This window comes from Hyperolius riggenbachi, chromosome 4, assembly GCF_040937935.1.
Source record: "Hyperolius riggenbachi isolate aHypRig1 chromosome 4, aHypRig1.pri, whole genome shotgun sequence".
Lineage (NCBI taxonomy): Eukaryota > Metazoa > Chordata > Amphibia > Anura > Hyperoliidae > Hyperolius > Hyperolius riggenbachi.
This window is the reverse complement of record NC_090649.1, coordinates 121,391,298-121,405,901: the sequence shown is the minus strand read 5'-3', so window position 1 is coordinate 121,405,901 and position 14,604 is coordinate 121,391,298. Positions and strand designations below refer to the sequence as shown.

The 14,604-nt window shown below is 45.8% G+C and overlaps 1 protein-coding gene across 6 annotated transcripts in view; it reads left to right on the top strand.

The window, feature by feature from the left end:
- ZBTB38 (zinc finger and BTB domain containing 38) overlaps positions 1-14,604 on the top strand; it is a 135,535-nt gene that overhangs the window by 69,023 nt on the left and 51,908 nt on the right. Inside the window, exon 1 of one of the 6 annotated variants that reach the window (XM_068280495.1) lies at positions 14,129-14,349. The exons of 4 other annotated variants lie outside the window; for them this stretch is intronic. The gene's annotated coding sequence lies outside the window, so the exon portion shown is untranslated. One more of the 6 variants, XM_068280496.1, reaches the window with a different exon arrangement.

Below are 14,604 nucleotides of genomic sequence, written 5' to 3'. Positions count from 1 at the left end.
GTCTATCTGTACTATCAGTGACACAATCCCACCAAGTGTCAGTTGCAACTAGGACTCCTGTTCCTCAGAGAGTCCGGCCGGTTAGCAGCCAGTGGCCTCTTCCCCTGGAGTCCCCTGGCTGCAGTACAGTCTATATCTGATATCCAGATATCCCTGGTTGCCAGGTTCTCACTATTCCCTCTCTCAAGGAGATAGTCCCTGCACTTCCCAGAGCCACCTGCCCCTCAGGTGGTTCTCGGCCAAGCTGCCTGTATCACCCGCCTCACGGGAGATAGCATACAGTTACACCAAACACTTACACTTTATTAGGTGTCCAGAGGTTAGTCATACTTTTATTATTGGTGATTCTGCAAATCATCCATAATCAAGTATACATCTGTATTATTGATGATTCTGCAGATCATCAATGATCAGATTCTCTCTGTGTGCTGACACCGATCGTTACAAAACGGCAGACCTGAAAAACAAAATGGACGCACTCAACAGCCGTCTTGATGCACTCACCACCTCGGTGGCGAATTTCATCAGGGTGCTGGACGGTCATCAGACCCAGATCACTGCCTTGTCTGGATCCATACAGGTCCTTCAGACGGCTGTGAATGCAGTGCGATCTCCTCCAGTTACAGACTTGCGTATGTCTGTACCCGAAAGGTTTTCTGGTCATAGATCTGACTTTCAGAATTTTAAAAATCGAGTAATGTCATATTTTGAGTTAAGACCCAATTTATCAGGAACTGAGGCACAGAGAATTACATTTATTAAAACCCTTTTGTCAGGGGATTCTCAAACATGGGCATATAGCCTTCAGGTAGGGCATGAGGCTTTGACGTCAGTTGAGGAATTTTTTAAAGCCATGACCATAATTTATGATGATCCGGACATTGCCTCCACTGCTGAGCGGAAGCTTAAAGAGAATCTGTATTGTTAAAATCGCACAAAAGTAAACATACCAGTGCGTTAGGGGACATCTCCTATTACCCTCTGTCACAATTTCGCCGCTCCCCGCCGCATTAAAAGTGGTTAAAAACAGTTTTAAAAAGTTTGTTTATAAACAAACAAAATGGCCACCAAAACAGGAAGTAGGTTGATGTACAGCATGTCCACACATAGAAAATACATCCATACACAATCAGGCTGTATACAGCATTCCTTTTGTATCTCAAGAGATCATTGTGTGTTTCTTTCCCCCTTCTGCTCTCATGCACTGAAGTTTCAGGCTGCTCTTTTCTTCTTGCAAACAGCTTTGCCCTTGTCTGTAATCCTCAGTATGTGAAAGCCCAGCCAGCTCAGAGGACGATTTATCCAGCTTGTAAAAGATAAGAGAGAATCTGCCATAATCTAAATAACACACAGGCAGTGTGCAGAGAGGGGCCTGGAGGGGGGAGATTCATCACAGAACCACAACACTAAAGAACTTGGCAGCCTTCCAGACACAGGCCGACAAGTCTGACAGGGGAAAGATACATTGATTTATTACAGAGACTGTTATAGTAGAAAATGCTGCAGTAAGCCAGAACACATTAGAATAGCTTTTGGAACTTGTAGGATGATAAAAAACAGGATGCAATTTTTGTTACGGAGTCTCTTTAAGACGGCGTCAAGGCAAGGATCCGGTAGAAGTCTACGCAGCTGAGTTCAGGAAGTGGTCTGTGTCAGCTAGGTGGGGGAAATTTGCATTGTTAGACTGTTTTTTGTCAGGGTTGTCAGACGCAGTCTCTGATTTGATGTTGGGACACCCTGAACCAAAATCTATCGATGAGGCAATCGCTTTAGCAGTACGGGTTGATCGCTGTTTACGCTATCAGAAACAAACCCGGAATAAGAACACTGTAAGATATGTCTCCTACGCCTCTCCTCCACCCGTCTCACCTCCGCTAGAACCAATGCAAATTGGACAGTCAAAATTGACACGGGTGGAAGAGAATCGCAGGAAAACAGAACAGCTCTGTTTATACAGTGCAGAGGAGGGTCATAAGGTGCAGAATTGTCCCAAAAAGTCGGGAAACGCTGCCGCCTAGGTGTAGCCAGAGGTAATACCCTAGACGCGCAGTCATTACCTCTAAACAATAATCGTCTGCTCCTTCCCTGTTCTGTCACATGGGAGGGCCAGACTGTTACCACTGAAGCTTTTATAGACTCTGGTTCAGCGGCTAACTTTATGGATTACGAGTTTGCAAAAAATTTGGGGGTTCCCATATTTCCATTAGACCAACAGGTTTTGGTCACTGCAGTAGATGACTCTCCTCTGAAAAGTAGACATCCCCTGTCTCGGACCCCAGAGTTGAGGTTCAGTGTTGGGGTACTACATAAAGAGAGTCTACAGTTTCTGGTCCTGCGTATGGCAACCTCCACCGTTATTCTTGGCATGCCATGGTTACAACTTCACTCCCCTCAGATAGATTGGGTTTCAGGTCAGCTAACGAGCTGGTCTACCCATTGTCATCATCACTGTTTAGCGAAAGTAAACGTGGGTAACACCAAGATTCATGTTAAAGGTGTGCCAACCCAATACGCAGAATTTTCTGACGTATTTTGTCCTAAATCAGCAGATAATCTCCCCCCCCCACCGTACCTTCGACTGTCCCATCGATTTAAGATCTGGTTGTATGCCTCCTAGGGGCCACCTCTATAATCTATTCGGGCCTGAGAAACTGGCAATGCAGGAATACATCAAAGAAAATTTGGCTAAGGGTTTTATCCGTCCCTCTCGTTCACCAGCAGGGGCAGGATCCTTTTTTGTAAAGAAAAAAGATGGAGGCCTTCGTCCCTGCATTGATTATCGAGGCTTAAACAAGATTACAGTGAAAAATCGTTATCCTTTACCTTTGATTGACGATTTGTTCACTCAGGTTACCAACGCCAAGATTTTCTCGAAACTAGATTTGAGAGGAGCATACAACCTAGTTCGAATTAGGGATGGTGACGAATGGAAGACTGCCTTTAACACACCCGACGGGCACTACGAGTACCTGGTGATGCCCTTCGGGTTGTGTAACGCCCCGGCCGTCTTCCAGGAGTTGATTAATGAGGTATTCAAGGAGGTGTTGGGGAAGTTCGTCTTAGTATATCTGGACGATATACTGATCTTCTCGTCCAATCTCTCGGAACATCGAAAGCATGTCAAGTTTGTCCTAGAGAAGTTAAGACAGAATCTGCTTTACGCTAAACTAGAGAAATGTCTTTTCAAAGTAACCTCTGTTGCCTTCTTGGGGTACATTATCTCTACGTCTGGCCTCTCTATGGATCCTGGAAAGGTTTCTGCTGTCTTGGAGTGGCCTCAGCCTGTGGGACTGAAAGCGCTCCAGATTTTTGGGCTTTGCCAACTACTACAGGAGGTTTATAAAGGGGTACTCTACAGTGGTCTCGCCCCTCACCAGTCTCACCAAGAAGGGGGCTGATACTTACCACTGGTCAGCAGAAGCACATTCTGCCTTTTCTACACTGAAAAAACTGTTCTGTTCTGCACCCATACTAAGACATGTGGATGTCACCTTCCCCTTTATCGTGGAGGTTGATGCCTCAGAGGTCGGGGTGGGGGCTGTATTGTCTCAGCGATCGGGTTTGCAGGGCAAACTCCACCCATGCGCCTACTTCTCTCGTAGGTTTTCACCCACAGAGAAAAACTACGATATAGGCAACCGGAAGCTTTTAGCTATCAAGCTAGCTTTTGAGGAATGGCGACATTGGCTAGAAGGTGCAGAACATACTATCACAGTTTATACAGATCATAAAAATTTGGAGTACATAGAGGGCGCCAAGAGACTTAGCCCCCGCCAGGCCCGGTGGTCTTTGTTCTTTTCAAGATTCAGATTTGTAATTACGTATACCCCTGGTAGTAAAAACATCAAGGCCGACGCCTTGTCCAGGTGTTTCGAGCCCGAGACAGTACAGCCCTCAGCCCCTGAGACCATTCTACCTCAGAAGGTAGTTTTGGCAGCCACTGAGACCTGGAAGGATTGAACAGTCACTCTGAGTCCTTACCAACAGGATGTTCCAGAGGGGAAGCCTGATGGGGTTATGATTGTGCCACTACCTTTCCGTCTACAACTCTTACAGCTGTTTCATTCCCACAAGAATGCTGGTCATCCCAGGGCCACCAGAACCCAGGATTTACTGGCCAGATGTGCTTGGTGGCCTACGTTGGCAACAGATTGTAAGGAGTTTGTAAGAGAGTGTGCAGTGTGTGCTAGGAGTAAACCTTCTCGTCAGGCTCCTGTTGGTACTTTACAACCCTTACCAGTCCCAAGTGAACCATGGACCCATTTGTCCATGATTTTGTAGGAGAACTCCCCAGGTCTGAGGGCAAGACAGTCATTTGGGTGGTAGTAGTCAGATTCAGTAAGATGGCTCATTTTGTTCCATTGAAAGGACTCCCCTCGGCTCAGGAATTGGCTGACCTCTTCATCCAGCACATTTTCCGGCTGCATGGCATTCCGGAAAATGTAGTGTCAGATCGGGGAGTCCAATTTGTATCTAAGTTTTGGAGAGCCTTTTGCCATCAGCTGGACATGGACCTTGCATTCTCATCAGGCTACCACCCGCAGGCCATTGGCCAGACCGAGAGAGTTAACCAGTCCCTAGAACAATTTCTCAGATGTTATGTGGCAGATGCGCAGTCCGATTGGGTAAAATTTTTGCCGTTTGCAGAATATGCGCACAACAACCTGAAAAGTTCCTCTTCAGGATTTTCTCCATTCCAGGTAGTGTCGGGAAGATCACCCAAGTTTGCCCCATTGTCAGTGGCGTCTACACCATTCCCGGCCCTGGAGGATTGGCAGAGGGCTTTGAAGGAAATTTGGGGAATGGTTAGGAGGAACTTGGGGAAAGCTTTCCAGACCCAGAAAAAACAGGCAGACGAAAGGCGGTCCGTAGAGTGGAAGTTCTCTCCGGGGGACTTGGTGTGGATGTCCACTCGGCATTTAGCCCTGAAGCAACTGTCACCCAAACTGGGTCCTAGATTCATAGGACTATTCCCAGTGACCAGAAAAATTAATAATGTCACTTATGCGATTGATCTCCCAGCCAGCATGCGAGGTGTGAGATCATTCCATGTGTCTCTGTTGAAGCCGGCAGTGCACGTGGATTCCTCTCCCCCCCCCCCCCCCCCCCGTGATGGTTGATGATCAACCTGAATATGAAATTGAAAAAGATTCTGGACTCTCGGTTAGTGCAGAATTCCGTGCAGTATCTGGTCCACTGGAAAGGATATAGTGTGGAGGAAAGAACTTGGGTGCCAGATTGTCGCATGCATGCAGAAGAATTAAAGAAAGAATTTCATGACTCACATCCTGGGAAGCCCGGTGGGAAGTGTCCGGAGTCCACTCCTCAGTGGGGGGGTACTGTAATGGATTGCGGAGATGCCGCCGCGCGGTCTGGCAGCGGGGCGGCTGTCTCCGCGTTCAGATCGGAGGTTTCCGCACAGCAGCATGCGTCTGGTTTGTCTGAGCCTTCTAGTGCACACAGATGGAGAGCTGCGCGCGCTGGGAGGCAGGACCTTTATGCCAGTAGGAGAGGGATCAGCTGATCAGGTCGATCAGCTGATCCCAGCGCAGCTGTTGATTGGCTGAGTGGCGCTGAGCGGCGCTGAGGAGCGCTGCACTATATATAGATCTCGCTGGTCAGTCTCAGGTTGTCTGCCGTTGCGAATACATACGTGTGAGCACTCAGACCTCAGTCAGATCCCACAGTGTGTTAGAACCAGGTGGACCTGGGAATTCACACTTAGCCAGATTACTCTTGTGTTACACTTTAGACCAGGACCTCACACCCAAGCTTAGGGTTACTGTGTCATTGTTGTGTTATACTTTAGACCAGTTCCGGGGTGTTGTGACCAAGGACCTTACACCCAAGCTTAGGATTACTGTGTCATTGCTGTGTTATACTTTAGACTAGTTCCTGGGTGTCGAGACCATGGACCTCACACCTCAGACTAGGACTCTGCTCTATTTTTGTTATGACTTTTTGCTCTGTCGACCTCTCTATTGCTTTTTGATTCGGTACCTCTGCATATCTGCCTACCTGTTGCCAGACCCTGCCTGTACCCGGTTACCGAATCAGCCTTCTGTCTCTGTACCTGATCTGCTCGTGTGTTGCTGACCTGGCCTGCCCGACCTTCCAGGCTGTCACTCACCCCTTGAGTGCTCAGTCTATCTGTACTATCAGTGACACAATCCCACCAAGTGTCAGTTGCAACTAGAACTCCTGCTCCTCAGAGAGTCCGGCCGGTTAGCAGCCAGTGGCCTCTTCCCCTGGAGTCCCCTGGCTGCAGTACAGTCTATATCTGATATCCAGATATCCCTGGTTGCCAGGTTCTCACTATTCCCTCTCTTAAGGAGATAGTCCCTGCACTTCCCAGAGCCACCTGCCCCTCAGGTGGTTCTCGGCCAAGCTGCCTGTATCTCCCGCCTCACGGGAGATAGCCTACAGTTACACCAAACACTTACACTTTATTAGGTGTCCAGAGGTTAGTGATACTTGTATTATTGGTGATTCTGCAGATCATCCATAATCAAGTATACATCTGTATTATTGATGATTCTGCAGATCATCAATGATCAGATTCTCTCTGTGTCCTGACACCGATCGTTTCATCTTCCTTTAGGAATTAATAGTCTAGTCTGGCTAACTATTTTTGGGGGGCTAATCTGGGCAATGTCCGGAGTTATTTCCTCAGCTGACTTGCTCCTGTATAGTGCAATGCAAAAGCATTCACCCCCCTGCAAAAGGTAGCAATTAGAGCTGCAACTTACTTTGGATATGTCTCTTTGAGCTTGCTACTGGGATTTCTGTACATTCCTAAGTCAAAACTACCTCAGGAAAACTGCCTTAGCTTCTTCATGTTAGATGGTTTTCCCAGCAATGTGAAAGAGAACAGCAATCTTCAAGTCTTATAACATATTCTCTATTGGACTGAGTTCTGGAATTTGACTAGGCCATTCAAACATATTTAAATGTTTCCCTGTAAACCACTCTAGTGTTGTTTTAGCAGTATGTTTTGGGTCATTGTCCAGCTGGAAGGTTAACTTACATCACTGGCAGGCTGAAACTGATTTTGCTCAGGAATATCCCTGTGTTTAGCACCATCCATCTGTCTCAACTCAGACCAGTTTCCCAGTCCCTGCTGCTGAAAGAAAATCCCCACAGCATGATGCTGCCACCACCATGTTTCACTGTGGTGATGGGATTCTTGGGGTTATGGAATGTGTTGGGTTTGCGCCAGACTTAGCATTTTCCTTGGTGGCCGCTAAGTAATGAATGGCTTTTCTTCTAGCCACTGTTCCATAAAGGCCAGCTCTATGGAGTGTACGGCTTATTGTGGTCCTGTGGACAGATACTTTAGTCTCTGACGTGGAACTCTGCAAATCCTACAGGGTTACCTTTGGTCTCTGTGCTACCTCTCTGGTTAACTCCCCTGGCGGTATTACCGAGCTGAGCTCTGGCTAGGTATTAGGAGTTAGAAGCACTCCCATTGATTTCCTGCGTCCCGCGCGCGATCAGCGCTGGCCAGCGGGACCCAGGCTTCTCTCCATGGCCGCCGGGATCCCTTTTACCTCACTCTTGTTCTGGCAGTGTGCGGCAGCGTGGCGTCATGAGGGGGTGGGGCACTAAATTTTACAGTGAACCTGAACTTTTGCAATGGGCAGAGGGAAAACAGAGAAATGCGCCCTATATGTATATAGAGAGTTTAGACTGTCTGATCCCCCCATCTGGACCCCGATCTGCAGCAGAGGACAGAAGGTAAACAGAGAGAAATGCGGCCTGCATGTATATAGAGTTTAGTCTGTCTAATTCCTCCTCATTTGTCTCTAATCACAACTTTTAATTTGATCTCTCCCCGTGTCATCTGACTGCCATGGCAGAGACCTCTGCCTGGGTTTTGACTACTCTCTGCCTGCCGCAAAGACTGAGGTTGGCACTCAAAAGGCAATAATACTAAACTTGCGTTTATTTAGTAGGTAGCAAAACACGACACAACATGAGGTGCACTACAAGTATTTTTCTACATAAGGTGTTTGTGTGTCAGGGTTGCTTGTACACTTGAGGAAGAGGGTCAACCACAAAACATGTCGTGTTTTGCTACCTACTAAATAAACGCAAGTTTATTATAGCCTTTTGAATGCCGACCTCAATCTTTGCTACATTGTCTATGTGGATTGGTGACCCACAGAGGAATTGTGCACCAGCGGACCAGGTGTGTGAAGCCTGGGTAGGTGATCACTCCGGCACCTTGACTGTTTACTCTCTGCCTGCCGCCTGCACGACCTCTGCCTGGTTTGTTACTACTCTCTGCCGGCCACCTGCACCGACCTTTGCCTGGGTTTTGACTACTCTCTGCCTGCCACCTGCACCGACCTCTGCCTGGATTTTGACTACTCTCTGCTGACCACCTGCACCACCTTTGCCTGGGTTTTGACTACTATCTGCCTGCCGCCTGCACCAACCTAAGAATGATAGCAAAGGGAATAAAGTCCAAAACGAATCATGCTTCTACTTCCCCGATTGTGATGTCGCCCTCTGTGTCATTCCGTTTCAAAATATAGGTGTAATTGGACCATGCCTTGTAAGGGTTTTTCACCTTCCTCTGGATCAACAGGGATATATGAGGGAGCAGGCTGGTGTTGTACTTTGTTTTCTGGTGGAACTCGATGGACGTATGTCTTTTTTCAACCCAAATAACTATGTAACTATATAACTATGTACAGTGGGTTGCAAAAGTATTCGGCCCCCTTGAAGTTTTCCACATTTTGTCCTATTACTGCCACAAACATGAATCAATTTTATTGGATTTCAACATGAAAGACCAACACAAAGTGGTGTACACATGAGAAGTGGAACGAAAATCATACATGATTCCAAACATTTTTTTTTACAAATAAATAACTGCAAAGTAGGGTGTGCATATTTATTTGCCCCCCTTTGATCTGAGTGCAGTCAGTTGCCTATAGACATTGCCTGATGAGTGCTAATGACTAAATAGAGTGCACCTGTGTGTAATCTAATGTCAGTGCAAATACAGGTGCTCTGTGAGGGCCTCAGATGTTGTCAAAGAGAATAATGGGAGCAACAACACCGTGAAGTCCAAAGAACACACAAGACAGGTCAGGGATCAAGTTATTGAGAAATTTAAAGCAGGCTTAGGCTACAAAAAGATTTCCAAAGCCTTGAACATCCCACGGTGCACTGTTCAAGCGATCATTCAGAAATGGAAGGAGTATGACACAACTGTAAACCTACCAAGACAAGGCCATCCACCTAAACTCACAGGCCGGACAAGAAGAGCGCTGATCAGGAATGCAGTCAAGAGGCCCATGGTGACTCTGGACGAGCTGCAGAGATCTACAGCTCAGGTGGGAGATTCTGTCTATAGGACAACTATTAGTCATGCACTGTACAAAGTTGGCCTTTATGGAAGAGTGGCAAGAAGAAAGGCATTGTTAACAGAAAGCATAAGAAGTCCCGTTTGCAGTTTGCCACAAGCCATGTGGGGGACACAGCAACCATGTGGAAGAAGGTGCTCTGGTCAGATGAGACCAAAATTTAACTTTTTGGCCTAAATGCAAAATGCCATGTGTGGCAGAAAACTAACACTGCACATCACTCTGAACACACCATCCCCACTGTCAAATATGGCAGCATTATGCTCGGGGGGTGCATCTTTTCAGCAGGGACAGGGAAGCTGGTCAGAGTTGATGGGAAGATGGATGGAGCCAAATACAGGGTAAACTTGGAAGAAAACCTCTTGGAGACTGCAAAAGACTTGAGACTGGGGCGGAGGTTCACCTTCCAGCAGGACAATGACCCTAAACATAAAGCCAGGGCAACAATGGAATGGTTTAAAACAAAACATATCTATGTGTTAGAATGGCTCAGTCAAAGTCCAGATCTAAATCCAATCGAGAATCTGTGGCAAGATCTGAAAACTGCTGTTCACAAACGCTGTCCATCTAATCTAACTGAGCTGGAGCTGTTTTGCAAAGAAGAATGGGCAAGGATTTCAGTCTCTAGATGTGCAAAGCTGGTAGAGACATACCCTAAAAGACTGGCAGCTGTAATTGCAGCAAAAGGTGGTTCAACAAAGTATTGACTCAGGGGGCTGAATAATTACGCACACCCCACTTTGCAGTTATTTATTTGTAAAAAATGTTTGGAATCATGTATGATTTTCGTTCCACTTCTCACGTGTACACCACTTTGTATTGGTCTTTCACGTGGAATTCCAATAAAATTGATGCATGTTTGTGGCAGTAATGTGACAAAATGTTGAAAACTTCAAGGGGGCCGAATACTTTTGCAACCCACTGTATATGTATATACTGTTGCCTGTCTGGTGCCTTATTTGTGAGTTGGTGGGTTAGACTGGAGCCGACGGACAGCGGTGATGGGACCCGGTTACCGAAGCTGCAGACAGCAGAGGACGGCGGCATGGGAGCGACCCGAGCGGATGGGGCTGGAGGAAGCCCCAGGTATGTATAAATATTTTTTTATATCTCAGCTCTGAGTCCCTCTTTTGGCAGGTTTGTTGTGGTACAATGTCCTTTCCATTTGAAGATAATGGATTTAATGGTTTGATCCAGCGGCTGCACATCACGATGTGCTCTAACTCCCCCTGGAATTTAACTATATTCATTTTTGAGTGGCCTAAGTAAAGGAGCCCTACATGACTCTGAAATATTGGCTTTTTAACTTTCATACGAAACAATAAAGAATTTTATGGGATGTGCCAGCCTTTCTTCTATATAAAGTTCCACAAGGGGCGTCATCCCCTTTTCCAGCTATTGCACTCTCCGGCTTTTTCAAGGTTTAATCCTATTGTGAGTGCGAGACAACATGAATATCAGATGTGTGCTTGGTTCTGGTCCGGGTTTGGAGAAAAAGGTCCTGGATAATGATGGTAGTTGTTGCAAGTTAGCTACTCCGCTATCATTCAGATTCCTTTGAGATCCACCAGCATTGGTGTGTATTAGAAGATGGGTGGGCCTTACACGTTACTCCTCCAAGTCCAGGCATATACAGTGGCTTGCAAAAGTATTCGGCCCCCTTGAAGTTTTCCACATTTTGTCATATTACTGCCACAAACATGAATCCATTTTATTGGAATTCCATGTGAAAGACCAATACAAAGTGGTGTACATGTGAGAAGTGGAACGAAAATCATACATCATTCCAAACATTTTTTTTTAAATAAATAACTGCAAAGTGGGGTGTGTGTAATTATTCAGCCCCCTGAGTCAATACTTTGTAGAACCACCTTTTGCTGCAATTACAGCTGCCAGTCTTTTAGGGTATGTCTCTACCAGCTTTGCACATCTAGAGACTGAAATCCTTGCCCATTCTTCTTTGCAAAACAGCTCCAGCTCAGTCAGATTAGGTGGACAGTGTTTGTGAACAGCAGTTTTCAGATCTTGCCACATATTCTCGATTGGATTTAGATCTGGACTTTGACTGGGCTATTCTAACACATGGATATGTTTTGTTTTAAACCATTCTATTCTTGCCCTGGCTTTATGTTTAGGGTCACTGTTCTGCTGGATGGTGAACCTCCGCCCCAGTCTCAAGTCTTTTGCAGACTCCAAGAGTTTTTCTTCCAAGATTGCCCTGTATTTGGCTCCATCCATCTTCCCATCAACTCTGACCAGCTTCCCTGTCCCTGCTGAAGAGAAGCACCCCCAGAGCATGATGCTGCCACCACCATATTTGACAGTGGGGATGGTGTGTTCAGAGTGATGTGCAGTGTTAGTTTTCTGCCACACATAGCATTTTGCATTTTGGCCAAAGAGTTCCATTTTGGTCTCATCTGACCAGAGCACCTTCTTCCACATGGTTGCTGTGTCCCCCACATGGCTTGTGGCAAACTGCAAACGGGACTTCTTATGCTTTTCTGTTAACAATGACTTTCTTCTTGCCACTCTTCCATAAAGGCCAACTTTGTGCGGTGCACAACTAATAGTTGTCCTATGGACAGTTTCCACCACCTGAGCTGTAGATCTCTGCAGCTCATCCAGATTCATCATGGGCCTCATGACTGCATTTTTGAGCAGCGCTGTCCTTGTTTAGCCTGTGAGTTTAGGTGGGCGGCCTTGTCTTGGTAGGTTTACAGTTGTGCCATACTCCTTCCATTTCTGAATGATCGCTTGAACAGTGCTCTGTGGGATGTTCAAGGCTTTGGAAATCTTTTTGTAGCCTAAGCCTGCTTTCAATTTCCCAATAACTTTATCCCTGACCTGTCTGGTGTGTTCTTTGGACTTCAAGGTGTTGTTGCTCCCAATATTCTCTTAGACAACCTCTGAGGCCGTCACAGAGCAGCTGTATTTGTACTGACATTAGGTTACACACAGGTGCACCTTGTTTAGTCATTAGCACTCATTAGGCAATGTCTGTGGGCAACTGACTGCACTCAGACCAAAGCGGGCCGAATAATTACGCAAACACTTCACTTTGCAGTTATTTATTTGTAAAAAATGTTTGGAATCATATATGATTTTCATTCCACTTCTCACATGTACACCACTTTGTATTGGTCTTTCACGTGGAATTCCAATAAAATTGATTCATGTTTGTGGCAGTAATATGACAAAATGTGGAAAACTTCAAGGGGGCCGAATATTTTTGCAAGCCACTGTATATATTAAAACTAATTATATTCTGGCATTCCCCCTTTGTGATTTTGTCAGGCATGAATCTTAATCACATTCAGCCTGTTACCTCAGTATTGCAGCCAATCAGAATGCCCCGCTCATCAAGCTGCTCTGATTGTCAATTTGCAGAAACTATGGGGCTTCTTAATGCGGGCTGTGAGAAAACAGAAGTGGGAGATCAACAGTATTCCAGCGTAATGCTGGGGATACACGGTATGTTTTCCCCCTTATCAACTGAGCCGCTGATGGCTCGATCGATCATTTCCGACAGGTCCGATGACCCAGCTCGATCCCCGCCCGCAAAAAGCTTTAAAATAGCTCAAAATGAGGCCTGAATTAATAATGCAAATAATGATTGTAGTTGCCTAACAATGCAGGCATCTCATTGTTATTGAATACATTACCAAATAACTCATCACTCAAGTTTACTGGGTTTGCTGAGGTGCTGACACCATCTGCAGTTCTGTACAAACAAGATAAGAGGTGTTAGGGCTCATTCACATTATATGCTGCGCTGTCAGTTTTGACACACTGCACATAGGGTATAAGCCACATAGCAACATGAAAGTCCGTAGACTTTCATGTTACCATTCACACTACAGCTGTGCGTTCCCATGCGTTATGATGTAACGCATCTGGGAACATTCTATTGCATAACGCACATGTCTTCCGATGGGTTCTACTGTGTACAGCTGCCGACGTCTGCGCTTGCCTTTAACCACCACAATGTGCATGTTCATGCATGCATTGTGTGGTGTAAATGAGCCCTAAAGGAACAATTTAAAACTGTGAGGGAGGTGGGGTCTTTGGTTCTGGACACTTATGAAGCAGGAAAAAAACAGGGATCAACATACATGGCAGTTAGTTACTATAACCATAGAGCAACGCGCTATATTAAAAGCAATGATGCAAGTTTATTTTATTATTAACGTGGGTCTCATTTTAATCCCACTTAAATATAAGTGCACTAACACTGTAAAGACTTATGTCTACGGGGAAGAAAAACACCCATGGCACTGAGCAGGTAAGTATAATGTGTGGAAATTAAACAGCAGTGTCAAACTCGACTCGGCAGTTGTTATAGAAACACACTCCTCCCCCTGGGCCTGTTCGCAGTTGTTTTTTGTTCCTAAGCCACTGTCAAATGTCCTCTTGTAAAATGGGTGTGTGATTTCCATTATATGGAAATCATCTTCTACTGAACTGCTGGAGGCATGCTACATCCAGCTATATATCTGCCACTGAAAAGCACACGCTCGCTAGCTCTTCTGGCACTAGTTTTCTCCATATAAACACTCACGACAAGCATTCCTATTAAGATGAAACCTTTAATGTGCTGCTCTGTGATCAGACGAGAGCTGTTCCGCATACTGCACTGTATGAATGCACAGTCTGGGCTTGTTTACACTGCCACTAAGTCCTGCTCTCAGTGCAGTGAAATATGCAGAACAGGCAGCCAGACAGTTAAAACAGGCACCAGTCAGTAGGTGCGTTCAGTTCAGTAAGTGCTCGGCGACGGCTTGTTTGCGTTATGTGGGTCACTGTACTCAGATTATGCAAAGGAAAAACGGCCGTGGATGTGCCTCTGAAAAGAATGCAGTTCTGTACGATTCACTTTTTATCTCGAGAGGAAATAACAATTCTTTAGTACGTATTTTCCTGTGCGACTGAGCAGCTGTAAGGCTGATATATTTAGCCACTTGCCGAGCCTGTGGTAAGTAGGGTGTTGCCTAAATACAATTAGCCGGTCAGATGACTGGATCTCTGCTCTTGTGGGCTTGAAATCTGTGGAAAGGATATTGCATTTAATAAAACTTGTACTACGGCATACACAAAAAAAACAAAACTAAAACAAAACATGGAAGCCTATGAATACAGAATCGAGGAAGATCACGCTAAACAGAAGACGACCGTTTAAAGGAGCAGGCTTTTTTATTCTGCATCTGGAAGAAGGATGGTTAATATAGTA